This window comes from Pleurodeles waltl, chromosome 7 (genome assembly GCF_031143425.1).
Source record: "Pleurodeles waltl isolate 20211129_DDA chromosome 7, aPleWal1.hap1.20221129, whole genome shotgun sequence".
NCBI classification, from domain to species: domain Eukaryota; kingdom Metazoa; phylum Chordata; class Amphibia; order Caudata; family Salamandridae; genus Pleurodeles; species Pleurodeles waltl.
Genome location: NC_090446.1, coordinates 526,430,963 through 526,455,621, shown reverse-complemented (window position 1 = coordinate 526,455,621; position 24,659 = coordinate 526,430,963).

Genomic DNA, 24,659 nt, shown 5'->3' with positions numbered 1-24,659 from the left:
TTCACTCTTGTTCTGGCCCATTTGTCTGCCTTCTTTCCCAATTCTTGGGGAGAGGTCAGATCTGAGTCCACTAGATATTGGTGTAACAAGTCAGACACACAGTTATTCAGAATATGCTCTCTCAGAATAAGATTATACAGGCTTTCATAGTCAGAAACGTTTCTGCCATGTAACCACCCCTCCAAGGCTTCACTGAACTGTCAACAAAGTCTATCCAGTCTTGTGAGGACTCTTTTCTGGTGTCTCTGAACTTAATCCTGTATTGTTCAGTGGTTAAGCCAAATCCATCCAAGAGTGCATCCTTCAAAACTGCAAAATTGTTAGCATCACTTTCTCTAACAGTAAGGAGCCTATCCCTACCCTTTCCATTGAGAGATAACCACAATATAGCAGCCCACTGCCTTTGAGGGACCCCCTGTACCATACAGGCCCTCTCAAGTGCAGCAAACCACTTGTTGATGTCATCCCCCTCCTTGTAAGGGGGAACTATCTTGTGCAGATTCCTGGAATCATGCTCTCTAACAGGATTACTATCAGGAACACTGCTATTGCTGCCACCATGGGGTCCAAACCCCAATCTCTGTCTCTCTATCTCCAGGTCTAGGGATTCCCTGTCTAGAGCCAGCTGTTGCTGTTTAAGCTTCAGTCTGGTCTCTTGCACTCTCAAATTTTTGAGTTCCCTTTAAACGTGTTGTCTTCAGGGTGGGTGGGTTGGGAATGCTTGGACACAGAGGATAAATTGGAAACAACAGAGGGAGATCTGTCCCTAACTGCTTGGACTCTAACAACCTGGCCTCCAGGAATAAAAACATCCCTACTATGATGGGAGCTCCTATTACTACCAGCATTGCTAGGTGGTCTGCTAAGGGGCAGATTTGGAACAGAACCCTCCCCACCTCCCTCAAGGAGTTCCCCTGAGTCAGAATGGGAGCTATCTATTAACTTCTCATTTGAAGTGCCTGCTAGGGACTCATCATTCACAATGAGCATGTTATATAGAAACTCTCTTGTAGGGTTCTTTCCTATCACTAAACCTCTATCTAAGCAGAGATTCCTTAGGCTCTTGAAATTTAAATTGTCATAGGTAGCATTGACCATTTTAAGAGCAGCCCCTACGTCAGACATGATAGAAGGAGGTTTAGAGACAGTGAGAAGAAATAAAAAGTTTCAGAACTTTTTGAAGAACAGAGAAAAAAAACGTTTTCAAACATTTTGGAAACTTTTAGAAGTTTTAGAGTACTTTTCAGCACTTAGTAGAAAGTGTCAGAGGAGAAAAGCAAAACTTTTTGGTTAAGTGTACATACACTGAACTTGTTTTGTATATTATTCTCTTATGAAAAGTACACAATGACAAAGTGGTAAGTAGTTACAAGTACTTATCCCACCGCTGCACAACCAATTTAGGAGGCTGGCCTGGCTTGTAGTGGGTACCAGAGGTACTTACACCTTGTGCCAGGTCCAGTTATCCCTTATTAGTGTAGAAGAGGTGTTTCTAGCAGCTTAGGCTGATAGAAGGTAGCTATGGCAAAGCAGGTTAGGCTGAACTAGGAGACATGTAAAGCTCCCACTATACCACTGGTGTCATATGCACAATATCATAAGAAAACACAATACACAAATATACTAAAAATAAAGGTACTTTATTTTTATGACAATATGCCAAAAGTATCTCAGTGAGTACCCTCAGTATGAGGATGAGAAATATACACAAGATATATGTACACAAACCAAAATTATGTAGATAATAGCAAAAAAGGAAGTAATGCAAGCAATGTAAAGTTACAGTAGATTGCAATAGGAGCACATAGGTATAGGGGCAACACAAACCATATACTCCAAAAGTGGAATACAAACCACAAATGGACCCCAAACCTATGTGAGCTTGTAGAGGGTCGCTGGGACTGTAAGAAAACAGTGAGGGTTAGAAAAATAGCCCACCCCAAGACCCTGAAAGGTAGGTGTAAAGTGCACCTACTACCCCCAGAGAGCACAGAAGTCGTGATAGGGGGATTCTGCAGGAAGAACAAACACCAGCAATTCAACAACAGTGGATTTCCGGACCTGAGTACCTGTAAGACAAGGGGACCAAGTCCAAGAGTCGTGACAGTGTCGAGAGTGGGCAGGAGCCCAAGAAATGCCAGCTGAGGGTGCAAGGAAGCTGCCACCTGTTGGAAGAAGCTTGGTGTTCTTCAAGACCGAAGAGGACTAGGAACTTCCCCTTTGGAGGATGGATGTCCCACGTCATTAAGAAGCTTGCAGAGGTGTTTCCACGCAGAAAGACCACAAACAAGCCTTGCTAGCTGCAAGGGTCACGGTTAGGATTTTTGGATGCTGCTGTGGCCCAGGAGGGACCAGGATGTCGCCACTTGGATAAGGAGACAGAGGAGGTGCCCAGCAAGTCAGGGAGCCCTGACAGAAGCAGGCCGCACCTGCAGAAGTACCTGAACAGGCACTTAGAAGAAAAGTGAACCAGAGTCCACCCAAAGTCACAAAAGGGAGTCCCACGACGCTGGAGGACAACTCAGAAGGTTGTGCACTGCAGGTTAGAGCGTCGGGGACCCAGGCTTGGCTGTGCACGAAGGAAATCCTGGAAGAGTGCACAGGAGCCGGAGCAGCTGCAAATCACGCAGTACCCAGCAATGCAGTCTAGCGTGGGGAGGCAAGGACTTACCTCCACCAAACTTGGACTGAAGAGTCACTGGACTGTGGGAGTCAATTGGACAGAGTTGCTGAGTTCCAGGGACCACGCTCGTCGTCCTGAGAGGGGACCCAGAGGACTGGTGATGCAGTCTTTTGTTGCCTGCGGTTGCAGGGGGAAGATTCCGTCGACCCACAGGAGAGTTCTTCAGAGTTCCTGCTGCAGAAAGGAGGCAGGCTACCCCCAGAGCATGCACCACCTGGAAACAGTCGAGAAAGCCGGCAGGGTGAAGCGACACAAGGTTGCTAGTAGTCGTCTTGCTACTTTGTTGCGGTTTTGCAGGCGTCCTGAGCAGTCAGTGGTCGATCCTTTGGCAGAAGGTGAAGAGGGAGATACAGAGGAACTCTGGTGAGCTCTTGCATTCGTTATCTGGTGAGATCCCGAAAGCAGAGACCCTAAATAGCCAGAAAAGGAGGTTTGGCTACCTAGGAAGGAGGATTGGCTACCAAGAGAGGTAAGAGCCTATCAGAAGGAGCCTCTGACGTCACCTGCTGGCACTGGCCACTCAGAGGAGTCCAGTGTGCCACAAACACCTCTGTTTCCAAGATGGCAGACGTCTGGGACACACTGGAGGAGCTCTGGGCACCTCCCCTGGGAGGTGCAGGTCAGGGGAGTGGTCACTCCACTTTCCTTTGTCCAGTTTCGCGCCAGAGCAGGGCTGGGGGATCCCTGAACCGGTGTAGACTGGCTTATGCAGAGATGGGCACCATCTGTGCCCATCAAAGCATTTCCAGAGGCTGGGGGAGGCTACTCCTCCCCAGCCTTCACACCTATTTCCAAAGGGAGAGGGTGTTACACCCTCTCTCAGAGGAAGTCCTTTGTTCTGCCTTCCTGGGCCATGGCTGCCTGGACCTCAGGAGGGCAGAAACCTGTCTGAGGGGTTGGCAGCAGCAGCAGCTGCAGTGGAAACCCCGGAAAGGCAGTTTGGCAGTACCCGGGTTCTGTGCTAGAGACCCGGGGGATCATGGAATTGTCCCCCCAGTGCCAGAATGGCATTGGGGTGACAATTCCATGATTTTAGACATGTTACATGGCCTTGTTTGGAGTTACCATTGTGATGCTGTACAAAGGTAGTGACCTATGTACAGTGCACGCGTGTAATGGTGTCCCCGCACTCACAAAGTCCGGGGAATTTTCCCTGAACGATATGGGGGCACCTTGGCTAGTGCCAGGGTGCCCACACACTAAGTAACTTTGCACCCAACCTTCACCAGGTGAAGGTTAGACATATAGGTGACTTATAAGTTACTTAAGTGCAGTGGTAAATGGATGTGAAATAACGTGGACCTTATTTCACTCAGGCTGCACTGGCAGACCTGTGTAAGAATTGTCAGAGCTCCCTATGGGTGGCAAAAGAAATGCTGCAGCCCATCGAGATCTCCTGGAACCCCAATTCCCTGGGTACCTCAGCGCCATATACTAGGGAATTATATGGGTGTACCAGTACGCCAATGTAAATTGGTGAAATTGGTCACTAGCCTGTTAGTGACAAATTTGGAAAACAGAGAGAGCATAACCACTGAGGTTCTGGTTAGCAGAGCCTCAGTGAGACAGTTAGGCATCACACAGGGAACACATACAGGGCACATACGTATGAGCACTGGGGCCCTGCCTGGCAGGGTCCCAGTGACACATAGACTAAAACAACATATATACAGCGAAATATGGGGGTAACATGCCAGGCAAGATGGTACTTTCCTACACCAGGGTGCCCACACACCCTAAGTAACTTTGCACCCAACCTTCACCAGGTGAAGGTTAGACATATAGGTGACTTATAAGTTACTTAACTGCAGTGGTAAATGGCTGTGAAATAACATGGACGTTATTTCACTCAGGCTGCAGTGGCAGGCCTGTGTAAGAATTGTCAGAGCTCCCTATGGGTGGCAAAAGAAATGCTGCAGCCCATAGGGATCTCCTGGAACCCCAATACCCTGGGTACCTCAGTACCATATACTAGGGAATTATATGGGTGTACCAGTATGCCAATGTGAATTGGTAAATTTAGTCACTAGCCTGTTAGTGACAAATTTGGAAAGCAGAGAGAGCATAACCACTCAGGTTCTGGTTAGCAGAGCCTCAGTGAGACAGTTAGGCATCACACAGGGAACACATACAGGGCACATACTTATGAGCACTGGGGCCCTGCCTGGCAGGCTCCCAGTGACACAGACTAAAACAACATATATACAGTGAAATATGGGGGTAACATGCCAGGCAAGATGGTACTTTCCTACACTACCCCAGTTTCTGTGATGGACCAATAAGTGAACCCAACTACACCCTTATTTTGACTGTTGCCAGCAGTCCCACCACTATTACCACTACTGCTAGGGTGTAGGAAAGTACCATCTTGCCTGGCATGTTACCCCCATATTTCACTGTATATATGTTGTTTTAGTTGTTTGTGTCACTGGGACCCTGCCAGCCAGGGCCCCAGTGCTCATAAGTGTGCCCTGTATGTGTTACCTGTGTTATGACTAACTGTCTCACTGACAGTCTCACTGAGGCCCACCCCAAGACCCTGAAAAGTGAGTGCAAAGTGCAATAAAGTTCCCCAAAGGACATAGAAGTCGTGATAGGGGAATTCTGCAGGAAAGACACAAACCAGCAATGCAACAACGATGGATTTCCAGTCGAGGGTACCTGTGCAACAAGGGGACCAAGTCCAAAAGTCACAAGCAAGTCGGAGATGGGCAGATGCCCAGGAAATGCCAGCTGTGGGTGCAAAGAAGCTACTACTGGACAGTAGAAGCTGAGGTTTCTGCAGGAACGACAAGGGCTAGGAACTTCCCCTTTGGAGGACTGATCCCTCACGCCGTGGAGAGTCGTGCAGAAGTGTTTTCCTGAAGAAAGACCACCAACAAGTCTTGCTAGCTGCAAGTCATGCTGTTAGCGTTTTTGGATGCTGCTGTGGCCCAGGAGGGACCAGGATGTCGCCAATTGCGTCAGGGGACAGAGGGGGCGTCGAGCAAGACAAGGAGCCCTCTCAGAAGTAGGCAGCACCCGCAGAAGTGCCGGAACAGGCACTACGAAGTGGAGTGAAATGGTGCTCACCCGAAGTCGCACAAAGGAGTCCCACGTCGCCGGAAGACAACTTAGGAAGTCGTGCAATGCAGGTTAGAGTGCCGTGGATCCAGGCTGGACTGTGCACAAAGGATTTCCACCAGAAGTGCACGGAGGCCGGAGTAGCTGCAAAAGTCGCGGTTCCCAGCAATGCAGTCTGGCGTGAGGAGGCAAGGACTTACCTCCACCAAACTTGGACTGAAGAGTCACTGGACTGTGGGAGTCACTTAGACAGAGTTGCTGGATTCAAGGGACCTCGCTCGTCGTGCTGAGAGGAGACCCAGGGTACCGGTGATGCAGTTCTTTGGTGCTTGCGGTTGCAGGGGGACGATTCCGTCGACCCACGGGAGATCTCTTCGGAGCTTCTAGTGCAGAGAGGAGGCAGACTACCCCCACAGCATGCACCACCAGGAAAGTAGTCGAGAAGGCGGCAGGATCAGCGTTACAGAGTTGCAGTAGTCGTCTTCGCTACTTTGTTGCAGTTTTGCAGGCTTCCAGCGCGGTCAGCAGTCGATTCCTTGGCAGAAGGTGAAGAGGGAGATGCAGAGGAAGTCGGATGAGCTCTTGCATTCGTTATCTAAGGAAATCCCCAAAGCAGAGACCCTAAATAGCCAGAAAAGAGGGTTTGGCTACTTAGGAGAGAAGATAGGCTAGCAACACCTGAAGGAGCCTATCAGAAGGAGTCTCTGACGTCACCTGCTGGCCCTGGCCACTCAGAGCAGTCCAGTGTGCCAGCAGCACCTCTGTTTCCAAGATGGCAGAGGTCTGGAGCACACTGGAGGAGATCTTGGCACCTCCCAGGGGAGGTGTAGGTCAGGGGAGTGGTCACTCCCCTTCCCTTTGTCCAGATTCGTGCCAGAGCAGGGCTGAGGGGTCCCTGAACCGGTGTAGACTGGCTTATGCAGAAATGGGCACCATGTGTGCCCATAAAAGCATTTCCAGAGGCTGGGGGAGGCTACTCCTCCCCTGCCTTCACACCATTTTCCAAAGGGAGAGGGTGTAACACCCTCTCTCAGAGGAAGTTCTTTGTTCTGCCATCCTGGGCCAGGCCTGACTGGACCCCAGGAGGGCAGAAGCGTGTCTGAGGGGTTGGCAGCAGCAGCAGCTGCAGTGAAACCCCGGGAAAAGGCAGTTTGGCAGTGCCAGGGTCTGTGCTAGAGACCCGTGGGATCATGGGATTGCACCAACAATGCCAGGATGGCATAGAGGGGGCAATTCCATTATCTTAGACATGTTACATGGCCATATTCGGAGTTACTATTATGAAGCTACACATAGGTAGTGACCTATATGTAGTGCACACGTGTAATGGTGTCCCCGCACTCACAAAGTCCGGGGAATTGGCCCTGAACAATGTGGGGGCACCTTGGCTAGTGCCATGGTGCCCACACACTAAGTAACTTAGCACCCAACCGTTACCAGGTAAAGGTTAGACATATAGGTGACTTATAAGTTACTTAAGTGCAGTGTAAAATGGCTGTGAAAATAGCGTGGACGTTATTTCAATCAGGCTGCAGTGGCAGGCCTGTGTAAGAATTGTTAGAGCTCCCTATGGGTGGCAAAAGAAATGCTGCAGCCCATAGGGATCTCCTGGAACCCCAATACCCTGGGTACCTCAGTACCATATACAAGGGAATTATATGGGTGTACCAGTATGCCAATGTGAATTGGTAAAATTAGTCACTAGCCTGTTCGTGACAAATTTGGAAAGCAGAGAGAGCACAACCACTGAGGTTCTGGTTAGCAGAGCCTCAGTGAGACAGTTAGGCATCACACAGGGAACACATACAGGGCACATACTTATGAGCACTGGGGCCCTGCCTGGCAGGGTCCCAGTGACACATAGACTAAAACAACATATATACAGTGAAATATGGGGGTAACATGCCAGGCAAGATGGTACTTTCCTACAATGTGTGCATTCCCTCTAGGCTGGCTGCCACGTCTCCATTCCCATCCGCACCTGCTTGGCCAGCTCCCACTGGACTCCTACCAATGTCCTCTGGAAGCTTTTCCCTGGGTCCTCGGAGTCCTGAGCTGTGACTGTACTTGCAGGTTGTAAATTTTGGGTGTTGGGCGGGTCATCTGGGATGGCTGCTACATTGGTTGTCCTCCTTGCAACTGAGGTGGTGTCTGGAGGGATACCAGAACATCCTGGAGAGTCTGTTGGCTGATGGTTGTCATCTGGTCATCCAGGCCTTCGGAGAACTCCAGAACAGGCAGATCAGCAGGAGAACCATCATCCTCTGCAATGAGATGGTGTAAAATTAGTCTTTCTACGTTGTCGCAGTTGACATGTCACATCATTGAAGTGGCAACTTACACCCCAAACATTATTCTTGTACATTATGGGTGTAATTTATCAGCCCTTTGCCCCACCTGAATGTCACGTAAAGTGAAGCTCAATTGGCGCAGTTGGCTGCATCATATTTTCAAGGTGTGATGTATTTCCTTTTGGTGGCTTGACACTGTTGCATAGGCTCTCGTTATTCTAATGAGACTACTGGATTTCAAGCTGCAGAATCGCCTGCGTTGTGGGAGACTGAGTCTGACCCACTACAGGTGATACCTGTCGCTCCGATCCGGGTTTTGCTCCGGCTAACTATCAGTGCCTCATCTCCACCCAAGGGCGAGGTGATTGGGCAGCCGAGCACATGACATAATTGATTTCTGAGGGAAACCGTGGTTGGTCAGGCCTCATCTGTTTCTCTCAGTTACATTAGTCTCACATACACAATGACAAACAGAAGCAGTATATGCCCGCCAGGTCGGTTTCTGGACAAACAGCCTCAGGTCTGTGCTGTGATGCTGTAGATTTTGACGCCCAAGGTCAATGCATAGAAAATCCAGACGCACGGCAGCGATGAATCCACGCTGGACTGGCGATGCATCGATTTCACATGGCGCTGCGATGATTTTTCAGCCGCGGATCAGGTTCTGTCTCGATTTTTCTGCTGCTTGGCTCTGGTGTGGGAATTTTCACTCAGGTTCTGCCACCTTCTCCTTCCAGGGTCCCAGGGATTGGATGTGGCAAGAAAGCCAAGGTGCAGACAAGTGAAGTCTTTGATATCCCTGAGACTTCTTAATAGGAGGCAAGCTCAGTCCAAGCCCTTGGAGAAACTTCACAGGATACACAGTAAAGTCCAGTCTTTGTCCTCTCTACGGCAGAAGCAGCACCTGCAGGCCAATCCAACAAAGCATACACAGCAAAGCAGTACTCCTCCTCACAGCTCTTCAGCTCTTCTCCTTGGCAGAGGTTCTTCTTGATCAAGATGTGTTCTGAATGTTTGGGGTTTTTTGTCCACTACTTATACTCATTTTTGCCTTTGAAGTAGGCAAAATTCAAAGGAAAGTCTTCATAGTGCACAAATCCCTGCCTCTTACTTGCCCTGCCCCAGCCACACTCTAGAGTGTTGGAGGTTGTATTGTGAGGGGACAGACTGTCCTTTCAAGTACAGGTGACAGCTCCTCCCTACCACTCTAGCCCAAGAAGACTCATCAAGATATGCAGGACACACTTCAGCTCCCTTTGTGACACTGTCTAGAGTTCAGAGACCCCAAACTCCAAATGTCTATCTGCTCCCACTGGGACACTGTGCTTAAAAGATATTTAAAGACAATCCCCATGTTAACCTAAGGGAGAGATAGGCCTTGCAATAGTGAATACCGAATTTGGCAGTATTTCACTATCAGGACATGTAATACACATCAGTACATGGCCTACCTTTTAAATACACTGCACCCTGCCCATGGGGCTACCTAGGGCCTACCTTAGGGATGACTTACATGTAGTAAAAGAGGTGGTTTACGCCTGGCAAGTGGATACACCTGCCAAGTCGAATTGGCAGTGGAAAACCACACACAGACACTGCAGTGGCAGCTCTGAGACATGTTTACAGGGCTACTCTATAACATGGTACAATCAGTGCTGCAGGCCCACTAGTAGTTTCATTTACAGCCACTGGGCAACTCTAGTGCACTTTACTAGGGACTTACTAGTAAATCAAATATGCCAATCAAGGATAACCAATCATAATCATAATTTACACTGAGAGCACTTGCACTTTAGCACTGGTCAGCCGTGGTAAAGTGCCCAGAGTACCAAAAAACATCACAATCGAAATCCAGCACAGTCAAAAATACAGGAAGCAGAGGGGAAAAGACAGGGGAAACCACTCCAAAGATGCCAGGTCTAACAACTCTGTTGATCGGTTAACCGGACTTGAAGCTTTACAAATGTATCTAATGACTACCTGAACACCTTCAGAAGATATTGGTTGGGAGTGGGATGATGCTCCTGTTGGTGTGGGTTTTGGGTGCCTGACATTTGTGGAATTATTTTATTTGGAACTCAGCAGCAGGATCTAAAATGTGCTGATCTTTTAACCTTAAATGCAGAGGCAAAGATTTCGATAAACAGGGCCAGATATTTGATAGCAAATCTGTTATGTTCTATTGTATTATCTCTAGTGCTTCTTGTAGGAAAGTAGCCTTTTTCTAGCCTTGTTACCCCCACTTTGGGCCTGTTTGTGAGTGTATGTCAGGGTGTTTTCACTGTATCACTGGTATCCTGCTTGCCAGGGCCCAGTGCTCATAGTGAAAACCCTATGTTTTCAGTATGTTTGTTATGTGTCACTGGAACCCTGCTAGTCAGGACCCCAGTGCTCATAAGTTTGTGACCTATAGGTATGTGTTCCCTGTGTGATGACTAACTGTCTCACTGAGGCTCTGCTAACCAGAGGTTATGCTCTCTCTTTACAAATTGTCACTAACAGGCTAGTGACCAATTTTACCAATTCACATTGGCTTACTGGAACACCCTTATAATTCATTAGTATATGGTACTGAGGTACCCAGGGTATTGGGGTTCCAGGAGATCCCTATGGGCTGCAGCATTTCTTTTGCCACCCATAGGGAGCTCTGACAATTCTTACACAGGCCTGCCACTGCAGCCTGAGTGAAATAACGTCCACGTTATTTCACAGCCATTTTACACTGCACTTAAGTAACTTATAAGTCACCTATATGTCTAACCTTTACCTGGTAAAGGTTAGGTGCAAAGTTACTTAGTGTGAGGGCACCCTGGCACTAGCCAAGGTGCCCCCACATTGTTCAGGGCCAATTCCCCGGACTTTGTGAGTGCGGGGACACCATTACACGCGTGCACTACATATAGGTCACTACCTATATGTAGCTTCACAATGGTAACTCCGAATATGGCCATGTAACATGTCTATGATCATGGAATTGCCCCCTCTATACCATCCTGGCATAGTTGGCACAATCCCATGATCCCAGTGGTCTGTAGCACAGACCCTGGTACTGCCAAACTGCCCTTCCTGGGGTTTCACTGCAGCTGCTGCTGCTGCCAACCCCTCAGACAGGCATCTGCCCTCCTGGGGTCCAGCCAGGCCTGGCCCAGGATGGCAGAACAAAGGACTTCCTCTGAGAGAGGGTGTTACACCCTCTCCCTTTGGAAAATGGTGTGAAGGCAGGGGAGGAGTAGCCTCCCCCAGCCTCTGGAAATGCTTTCTTGGGCACAGATGTGCCCAATTCTGCATAAGCCAGTCTACACCGGTTCAGGGGACCCCTTAGCCCTGCTCTGGCGCGAAACTGGACAAAGGAAAGGGGAGTGACCACTCCCCTGACCTGTACCTCCCCTGGGAGGTGCCCAGAGCTCCTCCAGTGTGCTCCAGACCTCTGCCATCTTGGAAACAGAGGTGCTGCTGGCACACTGGACTGCTCTGAGTGGCCAGTGCCACCAGGTGACGTCAGAGACTCCTTGTGATAGGCTCCTTCAGGTGTTGCTAGCCTATCCTCTCTCCTAAGTAGCCAAACCCTCTTTTCTGGCTATTTAGGGTCTCTGTCTCTTGGGATTCCTCAGATAACGAATGCAAGAGCTCATCCGAGTTCCTCTGCATCTCTCTCTTCACCTTCTGCCAAGGAATCGACTGCTGACCGCGCTGGAAGCCTGCAAAACTGCAACATAGTAGCTAAGACGACTACTGCAACTCTGTAACGCTGATCCTGCCGCCTTCTCGACTGTTTTCCTGGTGGTGCATGCTGTGGGGGTAGTCTGCCTCCTCTCTGCACTAGAAGCTCCGAAGAAATCTCCAGTGGGTCGACGGAATCGTCCCCCTGCAACCGCAGGCACCAAAAAGCTGCATTACCGGTCCCTTGGGTCTCCTCTCAGCACAACGAGCGAGGTCCCTCGAATCCAGCAACTCTGTCCAAGTGACTCCCACAGTCCAGTGACTCTTCAGTCCAAGTTTGGTGGAGGTAAGTCCTTGCCTCACCTCGCTAGACTGCATTGCTGGGAAGCGCGACTTTTGCAGCTACTCCGGCCCCTGTGCACTTCCGGTGGAAATCCTTTGTGCACAGCCAAGCCTGGGTCAACGGCACTCTAACCTGCATTGCACGACTTTCTAAGTTGGTCTCCGGCGATGTGGGACTCCTTTGTGTAACTTCGGGTGAGCACCGTTTCACGCATCCTCGTAGTGCCTGTTTCTGGCACTTCTCCGGGAGCGACCTGCTGCTAAGAGGGCTCATTGTCTTGCTCGACGTCCCCTCTAGCTCCTGGTCCAATGTGCGACCTCCTGGTCCCTCCTGGGCCGCTGCAGCGTCCAAAAACGTTAACCGCACGATTTGCAGCTAGCAAGGCTTGTTGGCATTCTTTCGGTGGGAAAATACTTTTGCACGACTCTGCAAGGCGAGAGGGATTTGTCCTCCAAAGCGGAAGTCTCTAGCCCATTGCGTTCCTGCAGAAATTGCAGCTTCTTCTGTCCAGTAGAAGCTTCTTTGCACCCGCAGCTGGCATTTCCTGGGCATCTGCCCATCTCCGACTTGCTTGTGACTTTTGGACTTGGTCCCCTTGTTCCACAGGTACCCCAGTTTGGAAATCCAGCGTTGTTGCATTGTTGGTTTGTGTCTTTCCTGCCTTATTCCCCTATCACGACTTCTTTGTCCTTTGGGGAACTTTAGTGCACTTTGCACTCACTTTTCAGGGTCTTGGGGAGGGTTATTTTTCTAACTCTCACTATTTTCTAATAGTCCCAGCGACCCTCTACAAGGTCACATAGGTTTGGGGTCCATTCGTGGTTCGCATTCCACTTCTGGAGTATATGGTTTGTGTTGCCCCTATCCCTATGTGTCCCCATTGCATCCTATTGGAACTATACATTGTTTGCACTGTTTTCTAAGACTATACTGCATATTTTTGCTATTGTGTATATATATCTTGTGTATATTTCCTATCCTCTCACTGAGGGTACACTCGGAGATACTTTGGCATATTGTCATAAAAATAAAGTACCTTTATTTTTAGTATAACTGTGTATTGTGTTTTCTTATGATATTGTGCATATGACACTGAGTGGTACTGTAGTAGCTTCACACGTCTCCTAGTTCAGCCTAAGCTGCTCTGCTAAGCTACCATTATCTATCAGCCTAAGCTGCTAGACACCCTATACACTAATAAGGGATAACTGGGCCTGGTGCAAGGTGCAAGTACCCCTTGGTACTCACTACAAGCCAGTCCAGCCTCCTACATTGGTTGTGCAGCGGTGGGATAAGTGCTTTGAGACTACTTACCACTCTTGTCATTGTACTTTTCATAAGAGAAAAATATACAAAACAAGTTCAGTGTATATACACATTGCCAAAAAGTTTTACATTTCCTCTTTTCACTCTTTTCTAAGTGCTGAAAAGTACTTCTAACTTTCTAAAAAGTTCTAAAAAGTTTTAAACGTTTTTTTTCTCTGTCTTTCTAAAAGCTCTGACAAACTTTTTTCTCTTTTTCTATCACTTTAACTCTCTCTAAAAATGTCTGGCACAGGCCAAAATGTTGATCTGTCCAAACTTGCATATGACCACCTTAGCTGGAAAGGAGCAAGGAGTCTCTGTATAGAGAGAGGTTTGAGTGTAGGGAAGAATCCTTCCTTGTAACTGTTACTTAACATGCTTAGAGAACAGGATAAGGCTAGAAGTTCCCCATCTGTAGAAAAAGTAGAAAATGGTTCCCAATCTGATCCAGGGACTCCCCCAGGAAAAGATTCTGGAAAGAAACTTCCTAGCCTGCCCATTACTAGACAGTCTAGCATAGTTGGTACAGATGCTGGGTCACATCATACAGATGGTGTGCTCTCACATTACACTGTTAGCCAAGCTGTTAGGATGCCTTCTGTAAGGGACAGGTCTCCTTCTGTCCATTCTCACCATACTTCTGTGTCTAGAATGTCCCTCCCACCCACCCTGATGACAGATTGTTAGAAAGGGAGCCCAATAGATTGAGAGTGGAACAAACCAGACTGAAGCTCAAGAAGCAACAGCTGGATTTGGATAGACAGACTTTAGAAGTAGAGAAGGAGAGACAGAAACTGGGTTTAGAAACCCATGGTGGCAGCAGCAGTATTCCCCATAGTCATCCTGCAAAAGAGCATGATTCCAGGAATCTGCACAAGATAGTTCCCCCTTATAAGGAGGGGGATGACATTAACAAGTGGTTTGCTGCACTTGAGAGGGCCTGTGTTGTACAGGATGTCCCTCAAAGGCAGTGGGCTGCTATCCTATGGCTATCATTTAGTGGAAAAGGTAGGGATAGACTCCTTACTGTAAAAGAAAATGAAGCTAATGATTACAAAGTTCTTAAGAATGCACTCCTGGATGGTTAAGGCTTAACCACTGAACAATACAGGATAAAGTTCAGAGAGACCAAAAAGGAGTCTTCACAAGACTGGGTTGATTTCATTGACCATTCAGTGAAGGCCTTGGAGGGGTGGTTACATGGCAGTAAAGTTACTGATTATGACAGCCTGTATAACTTGATCCTGAGAGAGCATATTCTTAATAATTGTGTGTCTGATTTGTTGCACCAGTACCTGGTAGACTCTGATCTGGCCTCTCCCCAAGAATTGGGAAAGAAGGCAGACAAATGGGTCAGAACAAGGGTGAACAGAAAAGTTCATACAGGGGGTGACAAAGATGGCAATAAGAAGAAAGATGGTGAAAAATCTCAAGATAAGCATGGGGATAAGGGTAAAACCAAATATCCCACTTCAAATCTTAAACACTCTTCAGAGGGTGGGGATAAAACTAATTCTTCATCTTCTTCTCAACCCACACACATTAAAAAGCCTTGGTGCTTTGTGTGTAAAAACAGAGGCCATAGGCCAGGGGATAAGTCCTGTCCAGGTAAACCCCCTGAGCCTACCACCACTAATACATCAAGCTCTAGTGCCCCTAGCAGTAGTGGTACTAGTGGTGGGACTGCTGGCAACAGTCAAGCAAAGGGTGTAGTTGGGTTCACTTATGGGTCCATCATAGAAACTGGGGTAGTCAGTCCCAAGACAGTTTCTGTCACACCTAGTGGCATTGGCCTTGCCACACTGGCTGCTTGTCCCCTTACAATGGATAAGTACAGGCAGACAGTTTCAATAAATGTTGTTGAGGCCTTGGCCTACAGGGACACAGGTGCCAGTATCACTTTGGTGACTGAAAACCTAGTGCACCCTGATCAACACATCATTGGACAACAGTATAAGATTATTGATGTCCATAACTCTACTAAGTTTCTTCCCTTAGCTATAATTCAGTTTAGTTGGGGTGGAGTTACTGGCCCTAAGCAGGTGGTGGTATCACCTAGCTTACCTGTAGACTGTCTCTTAGGTAATGACCTAGAGGCCTCAGGTTGGGCTGATGTAGAGTTTTATGCCCATGCAGCCATGCTGGGCATCCCAGAGGAATTGTTCCCTCTCATTTCTACTGAAATGAAAAAGCAAAGGAGAGAAGGCCTGAAAACTCAGGATCCCTCTCCATCAACAGGTAAAAAGGGTATCACAGTATCCCCTAACCACCCTGCCATTCAGGATACCATTCCTGTGGTGGGAGAAACCTCTCCTGGGGTGGCACCTGTTCCAAGGGAAGCATCAGCTGGCAAAGCTGTACTCCCTGAGGTAGAAGTACCTCTCTGTGGGATAACTAACATTGGTGAGAAAAAGAGCACCATTTTAGTTAACATGGAGCATCCCTCCAACCCTCCCAGAGAAACTTTAGTGCAGAAACTCTGCACTGCCTCACAACACTTAGGACAGCATCCCTGCCCTAGTGTGGAGCTCATAGGACAACATCCCTGCCCTGCTCCAACTCAAGAGAAACATCATCCCTGTTCCCTCTTCCAGCCATATGGACAAAGTTTTTGCCCAGCTATGGCTTTTCTGAGACAGCATCCCTGTCTGGCATTTCCATCACTACAAATAGGTTCAGTGGACAATTCCCACTGCTCTAAACTAAAACTTACTGATAGAAACTCTGAAAACACATCTTCACATTGTTGCTTAGCTAAAAAACTTCAAACAGGGTGGTTTACATCCCCACAGGTAAGTAACCATATAGTGGATGATAAAGGGAGTAACCAGTCTATTGCAGAGCTACTCTCTACTTATCACCACTTAGACAATAAAGTCTCAACTGGCCAAGGTTAGCCTTATTGTCCTTCGTTTGGGGGGGGGGAGGGTTGTGTGAGAAAGTAGCCTCTTTCTAGCCTTGTTACCCCCACTTTGGGCCTGTTTGTGAGTGTATGTCAGGGTGTTTTCACTGTATCACTGGTATCCTGCTTACCAGGGCCCAGTGCTCATAGTGAAAACCCTATGTTTTCAGAATGTTTGTTATGTGTCACTGGGACCCTACTAGTCAGGACCCCAGTGCTCATAAGTTTGTGACCTAAAGGTATGTGTTCCCTGTGTGATGCCTAACTGTCTCACTGAGGCTCTGCTAACCAGAACCTCAGTGGTTATGCTCTCTCTTTACAAATTGTCACTAACAGGCTAGTGACCAATTTTACCAATTTACCTTGGCTTACTGTAACACCCTTATAATTCCCTAGTATATGGTACTGAGGTACCCAGCGTATTGGGGTTCCAGGAGATCCCTATGGGCTGCAGCATTTCTTTTGCCACCCACAGGGAGCTCTGACAATTCTTACACAGGCCTGCCACTGCAGCCTGAGTGAAATAACATCCACGTTATTTCACAGCCATTTTACACTGCACTTAAGTAACTTATAAGTCACCTATATGTCTAACCTTTACCTGGTAAAGGTTGGGTGCTAAGTTTCTTAGTGTGTGGGCACCCTGGCACTAGCCAAGGTGCCCCCACATTGTTCAGGGCCAATTCCCCGGACTTTGTGAGTGCGGGGACACCATTACACGCGTGCACTACATATAGGTCACTACCTATATGTAGCTTCACAATGGTAACTCCGAATATGGCCATGTAATATGTCTATGATCATGGAATTGCCCCCTCTATACCATCCTGGCATAGTTGGCACAATCCCATGATCCCAGTGGTCTGTAGCACAGACCCTGGTACTGCCATACTGCCTTTCCCGGGGTTTCACTGCAGCTGCTGCTGCTGCCAACCCCTCAGACAGGCATCTGCCCTCCTGGGGTCCAGCCAGGCCTGGCCCAGGATGGCAGAACAAAGGACTTCCTCTGAGAGAGGGTGTTACACCCTCTCCCTTTGGAAAATGGTGTGAAGGCAGGGGAGGAGTAGCCTCTCACAGCCTCTGGAAATGCTTTCTTGGGCACAGATGTGCCCAATTCTGCATAAGCCAGTCTACACCGGTTCAGGGGACCCCTTAGCCCTGCTCTGGCGCGAAACTGGACAAAGGAAAGGGGAGTGACCACTCCCCTGACCTGTACCTCCCCTGGGAGGTGCCCAGAGCTCCTCCAGTGTGCTCCAGACCTCTGCCATCTTGGAAACAGAGGTGCTGCTGGCACACTGGACTGCTCTGAGTGGCCAGTGCCACCAGGTGACGTCAGAGACTCCTTGTGATAGGCTCCTTCAGGTGTTGCTAGCCTATCCTCTCTCCTAAGTAGCCAAACCCTCTTTTCTGGCTATTTAGGGTCTCTGTCTCTTGGGATTCCTTAGATAACGAATGCAAGAGCTCATCCGAGTTCCTCTGCATCTCTGTCTTCACCTTCTGCCAAGGAATCGACTGCTGACCGCGCTGGAAGCCTGCAAACCTGCAAACCTGCAACATAGTAGCAAAGACGACTACTGCAACTCTGTAACGCTGATCCTGTCGCCTTCTCGACTGTTTCCCTGGTGGTGCATGCTGTGGGGGTAGTCTGCCTCCTCTCTGCACTAGAAGCTCCGAAGAAATCTCCCGTGGGTCGACGGAATCTTCCCCCTGCAACCGCAGGCACCAAAAAGCTGCATTACCGGTCCCTTGGGTCTCCTCTCAGCACGACGAGCGAGGTCCCTCGAATCCAGAAACTATGTCCAAGTGACCCCCACAGTCCAGTGACTCTTCAGCCCAAGTTTGGTGGAGGTAAGTCCTTGCCTCACCTCGCTGGGCTACATTGCTGGGATCCGCGACTTTGCAGCTAATCCGGCCCCTGTGCACTTCCGGCGGAAATCCTTTGTGCACAGCCAAGCCTGGGTCCACGGCACTCTAACCTGCATTGCACGACTTTCTAAGTTGGTCTCCGGCGATGTGGGACTCCTTTGTGCAACTTCGGCGAGCACTGTTTCACGCATCCTCGTAGTGCCTGTTTCTGGCACTTCTCTGGGTGCTACCTGCCTCAGTGAGGGCTCTTTGTCTTGCTCGATGTCCCCTCTCTCTGCAGGTCCAATTTGCGACCTCCTGGTCCCTCCTGGACCCCAGCACCGTCCAAAAACGCCAAACGCACGATTTGCATGTAGCAAGGCTTGTTGGCGTCCTTCCGGCGGGAAAACAATTTTGCACGACTTTCCAAGGCGAGAGAGATCCGTCCACCAAAGGGGAAGTCTCTAGCCCTTTTCGTTCCTGCAGAAACCTCAGCTTCTTCAGTCCAGTCAAAGCTTCTTTGCACCCGCAGCTGGCATTTCCTGGGCATCTGCCCATCTCCGACTTCCTTGTGACTTTTGGACTTGGTCCCCTTGTTCCACAGGTACCCTAGATTGGAAATCCACAGTTGTTGCATTGCTGGTTTGTGTCTTTCCTGCATTATTCCTCTAACACGACTCTTTTGTCCTTAGGGGAACTTTAGTGCACTTTGCACTCACTTTTCAGGGTCTTGGGGAGGGTTATTTTTCTAACTCTCACTATTTTCTAATAGTCCCAGCGACCCTCTACAAGGTCACATAGGTTTGGGGTCCATTCGTGGTTCGCATTCCACTTTTGGAGTATATGGTTTGTGTTGCCCCTATCCCTATGTTTCCCCATTGCATCCTATTGTAACTATACATTGTTTGCACTGTTTTCTAAGACTATACTGCATATTTTTGCTATTGTGTATATATATCTTGTGTATATTTCCTATCCTCTCACTGAGGGTACACTCTAAGATACTTTGGCATATTGTCATAAAAATAAAGTACCTTTATTTTTAGTATAACTGTGTATTGTGTTTTCTTATGATATTGTGCATATGACACTAGGTGGTACTGTAGTAGCTTCACACGTCTCCTAGTTCAGCCTAAGCTGCTCTGCTAAGCTACCATTATCTATCAGCCTAAGCTGCTAGACACCCTATACACTAATAAGGGATAACTGGGCCTGGTGCAAGGTGCAAGTACCCCTTGGTACTCACTACAAGCCAGTCCAGCCTCCTACACCATTGCATAAATCTCCTGGGTCAGTTTTCTGAACTCTTCTCTACTGTGCCAGGTACCACTTCTTGGTGTGAGCACACTATAGATACTGGAGACAGCTTGCCTGTCAAAAGTAAGATCTATAGGCAGCCTGACCATGTCAGAGACTGCATAAAGCAAGAGGTGCAGAAAATGTTAGAACTGGGAGTGGTTGAGCACTCTGAAAGTCCATGGGCTTCTCCTGTGGTAATTGTACCAAAACCTCATTCCAAGGATGGAAAGAAGGATATGCGGTTTTGTGTAGATTATAGAGGTCTCAACCAGGTAACCAAAACTGATGCTCACCCTATACCCAGGGCAGATGAGCTGATAGATACACTGGCATCTGCCAAGTATCTAAGCACTTTTGATTTGACTGCAGGGTATTGGCAGATCAAATTATCAGAAGATGCTAAACCTAAAACTGCATTTTCAACCATTGGAGGCCATTACCAATTCACAGTAATGCCTTTTGGATTGAAAAATGTACCTGCCACTTTTCAAAGGTTGGTGAACACAGTCCTGCAAGGGCTGGAAGATTTTAGTGCAGCATATTTGGACGATATAGCTGTCTTTAGCTCCAGTTGGGATGATCACCTGGTCCACCTATGGAAAGTTTTGGAGGTCCTGCAAAAGGCAGGCCTCACTATCAAGGCTTCAAAGTGCCAGATAGGGCAGGGGAAGGTGGTTTATCTGGGACACCTTGTTGGTGGGGAACAGATTGCACCTCTTCAGGGGAAAATCCAAACTATTATAGATTGGGTTCCCCCTACTACTCAGACTCAGGTGAGAGCCTTCCTAGGCCTCACTGGGTATTACAGGAGGTTCATTAAGAACTATGGCTCCATTGCAGCCCCTCTTAATGACCTCACATCCAAAAAGATGCCTAAAAAGGTATTGTGGACAGCTAGCTGTCAGAAAGCTTTTGAGGAGCTGAAGGAGGCCATGTGCTCTGCACCTGTCCTGAAAAGCCCTTGTTACTCTAAACAATTCTATGTCCAAACTGATGCATCTGAATTAGGAGTAGGGGCAGTCCTATCACAACTTAATTCTGAGGGCCAGGATCAACCTGTTGCTTTTATTAGTAGGAGGTTGACCCCTAGAGAAAAGCGTTGGTCTGCCATTGAGAGGGAGGTCTTTGCTGTGGTCTGGGCACTGAAGAAGTTGAGGCCATACTTGTTTGGCACTCACTTCATTGTTCAGACAGACCACAAACCTCTACTTTGGCTAAAACAAATGAAAGGTGAAAATCCTAAATTATTGAGGTGGTCCATATCCCTACAGGGAATGGACTATACAGTGGAACATAGACCTGGGAGTAGCCACTCCAATGCAGATGGACTCTCCAGATATTTCCACTTAGACAATGAAGACTCATCAGGTCATGGCTAGTCTTATTGTCCTTCGTTTGGGGGGGGGGTTGTGTAGGAAAGTACCATCTTGTCTGGCATGTTACCCCCATTTTTCACTGTATATATGTTGTTTTAGTTGTATGTGTCACTGGGACCCTGCTAGTCAGGGCCACAGTTCTCATAAGTGTGCCTGAATGTGTTACCTGTGTTATGACTAACTGTCTCACTGAGGCTCTGCTAATCAGAACCTTAGTGCTTATGCTCTCTCATTTCTTTCAAATTGTCACTAACAGGCTAGTGATCAATTTTACCAATTTACATTGGCTTACTGTAACACCCTTATAATTCCCTAGTATATGGTACTGAGGTACCCAGGGTATTGGGGTTCCAGGAGATCCCTATGGGCTGCAGCATTTCTTTTGCCACCCATAGGGAGCTCTGACAGTTCTTACACAGGCCTGCCACTGCAGCCTGAGTGAAATAACGTCCACGTTATTTCACAGCCATTTTACACTGCACTTAAGTAACTTATAAGTCACCTATATGTCTAACCTTTACCTGGTAAAGGTTGGGTGCTAAGTTACTTAGTGTGAGGGCACCCTGGCACTAGCCAAGGTGCCCCCACATTGTTCAGGGCCAATTCCCGGACTTTGTGAGTGCGGGGACACCATTACACGCGTGCACTACATATAGGTCACTACCTATATGTAGCTTCACAATGGTAACTCCGAATATGGCCATGTAATATGTCTATGATCATGGAATTGCCCCCTCTATGCCATCCTGGCATAGTTGGCACAATCCCATGATCCCAGTGGTCTGTAGCACAGACCCTGGTACTGCCAAACTGACTTTCCCGGGGTTTCACTGCAGCTGCGGCCAACCCCTCAGACAGGCGTCTGGCCTCCTGGGGTCCAGCCAGGCCTGACCCAGGATGGCAGAACAAAGGACTTCCTCTGAGAGAGGGTGTTACACCCTCTCCCTTTGGAAAATGGTGTGAAGGCAGGGGAGGGGTAGCCTCCCACTGCCTCTGGAAATGCTTTCATGGGCACACATGGTGCCCATTTCTGCATAAGCCAGTCTACACCGGTTCAGGGACCCCTTAGCCCTGCTCTGGCGCGAAACTGGACAAAGGGAAGGGGAGTGACCACTCCCCTGACCTGTACCTCCCCTGGGAGGTGCCCAGAGCTCCTCCAGTGTGCTCCAGACCTCTGCCATCTTGGAAACAGAGGTGCTGCTGGCACACTGGACTGCTCTGAGTGGCCAGTGCCATCAGGTGACGTCAGAGACTCCTTCTGATAGGCTCCTTCAGGTGTTGCTAGCCTATCCTCTCTCCTAGGTAGCCAAACCCTCTTTTCTGGCTATTTAGGGTCTCTGTCTCTTGGGATTCCTTAGATAACGAATGCAAGAGCTCATCCGAGTTCCTCTGCATCTCTCTCTTCACCTTCTGCCAAGGAATCGACTGCTGACCGCGCTGGAAGCCTGCAAAACTGCAACATAGTAGCAAAGACTGTTTTAGGTCTAGAGCTCGCCCCCCACGTCCGCAGCACCAACCTGCTGTCTCCTGCCTCTGACCCCTGCCCAGGCTGCTGCTAGCGTGTTCGAGGCCCTCCTCCACCCGCAGGCATCCTCCTGCGCCTCATCCCTGGTGTCTAGTGGGCTCTAGTAAGCTTCACTTGACCCGTGTGCCGCTTTCCGCCGTCCTGTAAGTGTTTTTCTCATTTTTCAGCGCCTTGCCTCCTTGCGCTTCTGCCCCCGTTGTGCCCCTCTGATTGCTGTTTCCCCGATTGTATACTGTGCCATTAGTGTATTTCTGTGACTGTTTTCAAATTGTGACTGTTTTTAAAATTGTGCCCGACTTTTTTGTGCCTTGTTTTTCGTGTTTTCGCCCCTTGTGCGCTCCCCCTTGCTCTCCGCTCCCTGCCGCTGCCTCCCTGCGGCCCCGCCCCCCTCGTGCCCCCATTCGCCGCTCCCTCCCGCCTCCCGCCTCCCAGCTGCTCCTCCCTCCCCCTCCCTTCTAAATGGCTGGCGCTGCGCGTCGCGAGTGAGCGACCCTTGACCTGTTTTAGGTCTAGAGCTCGCCCCCCACGTTCACAGCACCAACCTGCTGTCTCCTGCCTCTGACCCCCGCCCACGCTGCTGCTAGCGTGTTCGAGGCCCTCATCCACCCGCAGGCATCCTCCTGCGCCTCATCCCTGGGGTCTAGTGGGCTCTAGTAAGCTTCACTTGACCCGTGTGCCGCTTTCCGCCGTCCTGTAAGTGTTTTTCTCATTTTTCAGCGCCTTGCCTCCTTGCGCTTCTGCCCCTGTTGTGCCCCTCTGATTGCTGTTTCCCCGATTGTATACTGTGCCATTAGTGTATTTCTGTGACTGTTTTCAAATTGTGACTGTTTTTAAAATTGTGCCCGACTTTTTTGTGCCTTGTTTTTCGTGTTTTCGCCCCTTGTGCGCTCCCCCTTGCTCTCCGCTCCCTGCCGCTGCCTCCCTGCGGCCCGCCCCCCTCGCGCCCCCATTCGCCGCTCCCTCCCGCCTCCCAGCTGCTCCTCCCTCCCCCCTCCCTTCTTAATGGCTGGTGCTGCGCGTCGCGAGTGAGCGACCTCTGACCTGTTTTAGGTCTAGAGCTCGCCCCCCACGTTCACAGCACCAACCTGCTGTCTCCTGCCTCTGACCCCCGCCCACGCTGCTGCTAGCGTGTTCGAGGCCCTCATCCACCCGCAGGCATCCTCCTGCGCCTCATCCCTGGGGTCTAGTGGGCTCTAGTAAGCTTCACTTGACCCGTGTGCCGCTTTCCGCCGTCCTGTAAGTGTTTTTCTCATTTTTCAGCGCCTTGCCTCCTTGCGCTTCTGCCCCTGTTGTGCCCCTCTGATTGCTGTTTCCCCGATTGTATACTGTGCCATTAGTGTATTTCTGTGACTGTTTTCAAATTGTGACTGTTTTTAAAATTGTGCCCGACTTTTTTGTGCCTTGTTTTTCGTGTTTTCGCCCCTTGTGCGCTCCCCCTTGCTCTCTGCTCCCTGCCGCTGCCTCCCTGCCGCCCGCCCCCCTCGCGCCCCCATTCGCCGCTCCCTCCTGCCTCCCGCCTCCCAGCTGCTCCTCCCTCCCCCTCCCTTCTTAATGGCTGGTGCTGCGCGTCCGCGCCGCTGGCGCGCCGGAGGTGCGCCAGAAGCACGCCCATCTGCGCCCGTCCGCGCGTGGACCGCGCCCAGCGCCACCCCCCCTGGTCCTCACGCCCCCGCACCTCCTGCTTCCGATACTCGGCAAGCGAACTCCTCGCCCTCAACCCTGGCCCTTCCGCAGAGTGCTTCCTGGCCACCCCGAAGCACACCAAAGGACCTTTTTCCTGCCGCACCTGCAACTTCTCCTGCAACAGAACAACGAAGCCAGCAACAACCAACACAAACCACCTGCACTGCATCCTCCTCAACACACACTCCGCACGAAAACACGCCATCGAGCTCTGGGACTTGCTCGACACCACCGCCCCAGACGTGGCCTTCCTGACCGAAACCTGGTGGAACGACTCTTCGGCCCCTGACATCGCCATCGCCATACCTGATGGATACAAGATCACCAGAAGAGATCGCACCAACGGAATCGGCGGAGGGATAGCCATCGCCCACAAATCTACCCTCAAGATCCACACCCACACGGACGACACCCTCAAGACAGCCGAACACCTCCACTTCCAGATTCACACGGACCCCAACACTACCCTCAGAGGAACCCTCATATACCGCCCTCCAGGACCAAGAGCCCCCTTCAGCGACACCGTCTCCGACCTCGCAAGCACCCACGCCCTCGCCTCTCCAGACTACATCCTCCTGGGAGATCTAAACTTCCACCTGGAAAACAACAACGACGCCAACACCGCATCACTGACCACCAACCTCCTCAACCTCGGACTCCGTCAACTGGTCAACACTCCCACCT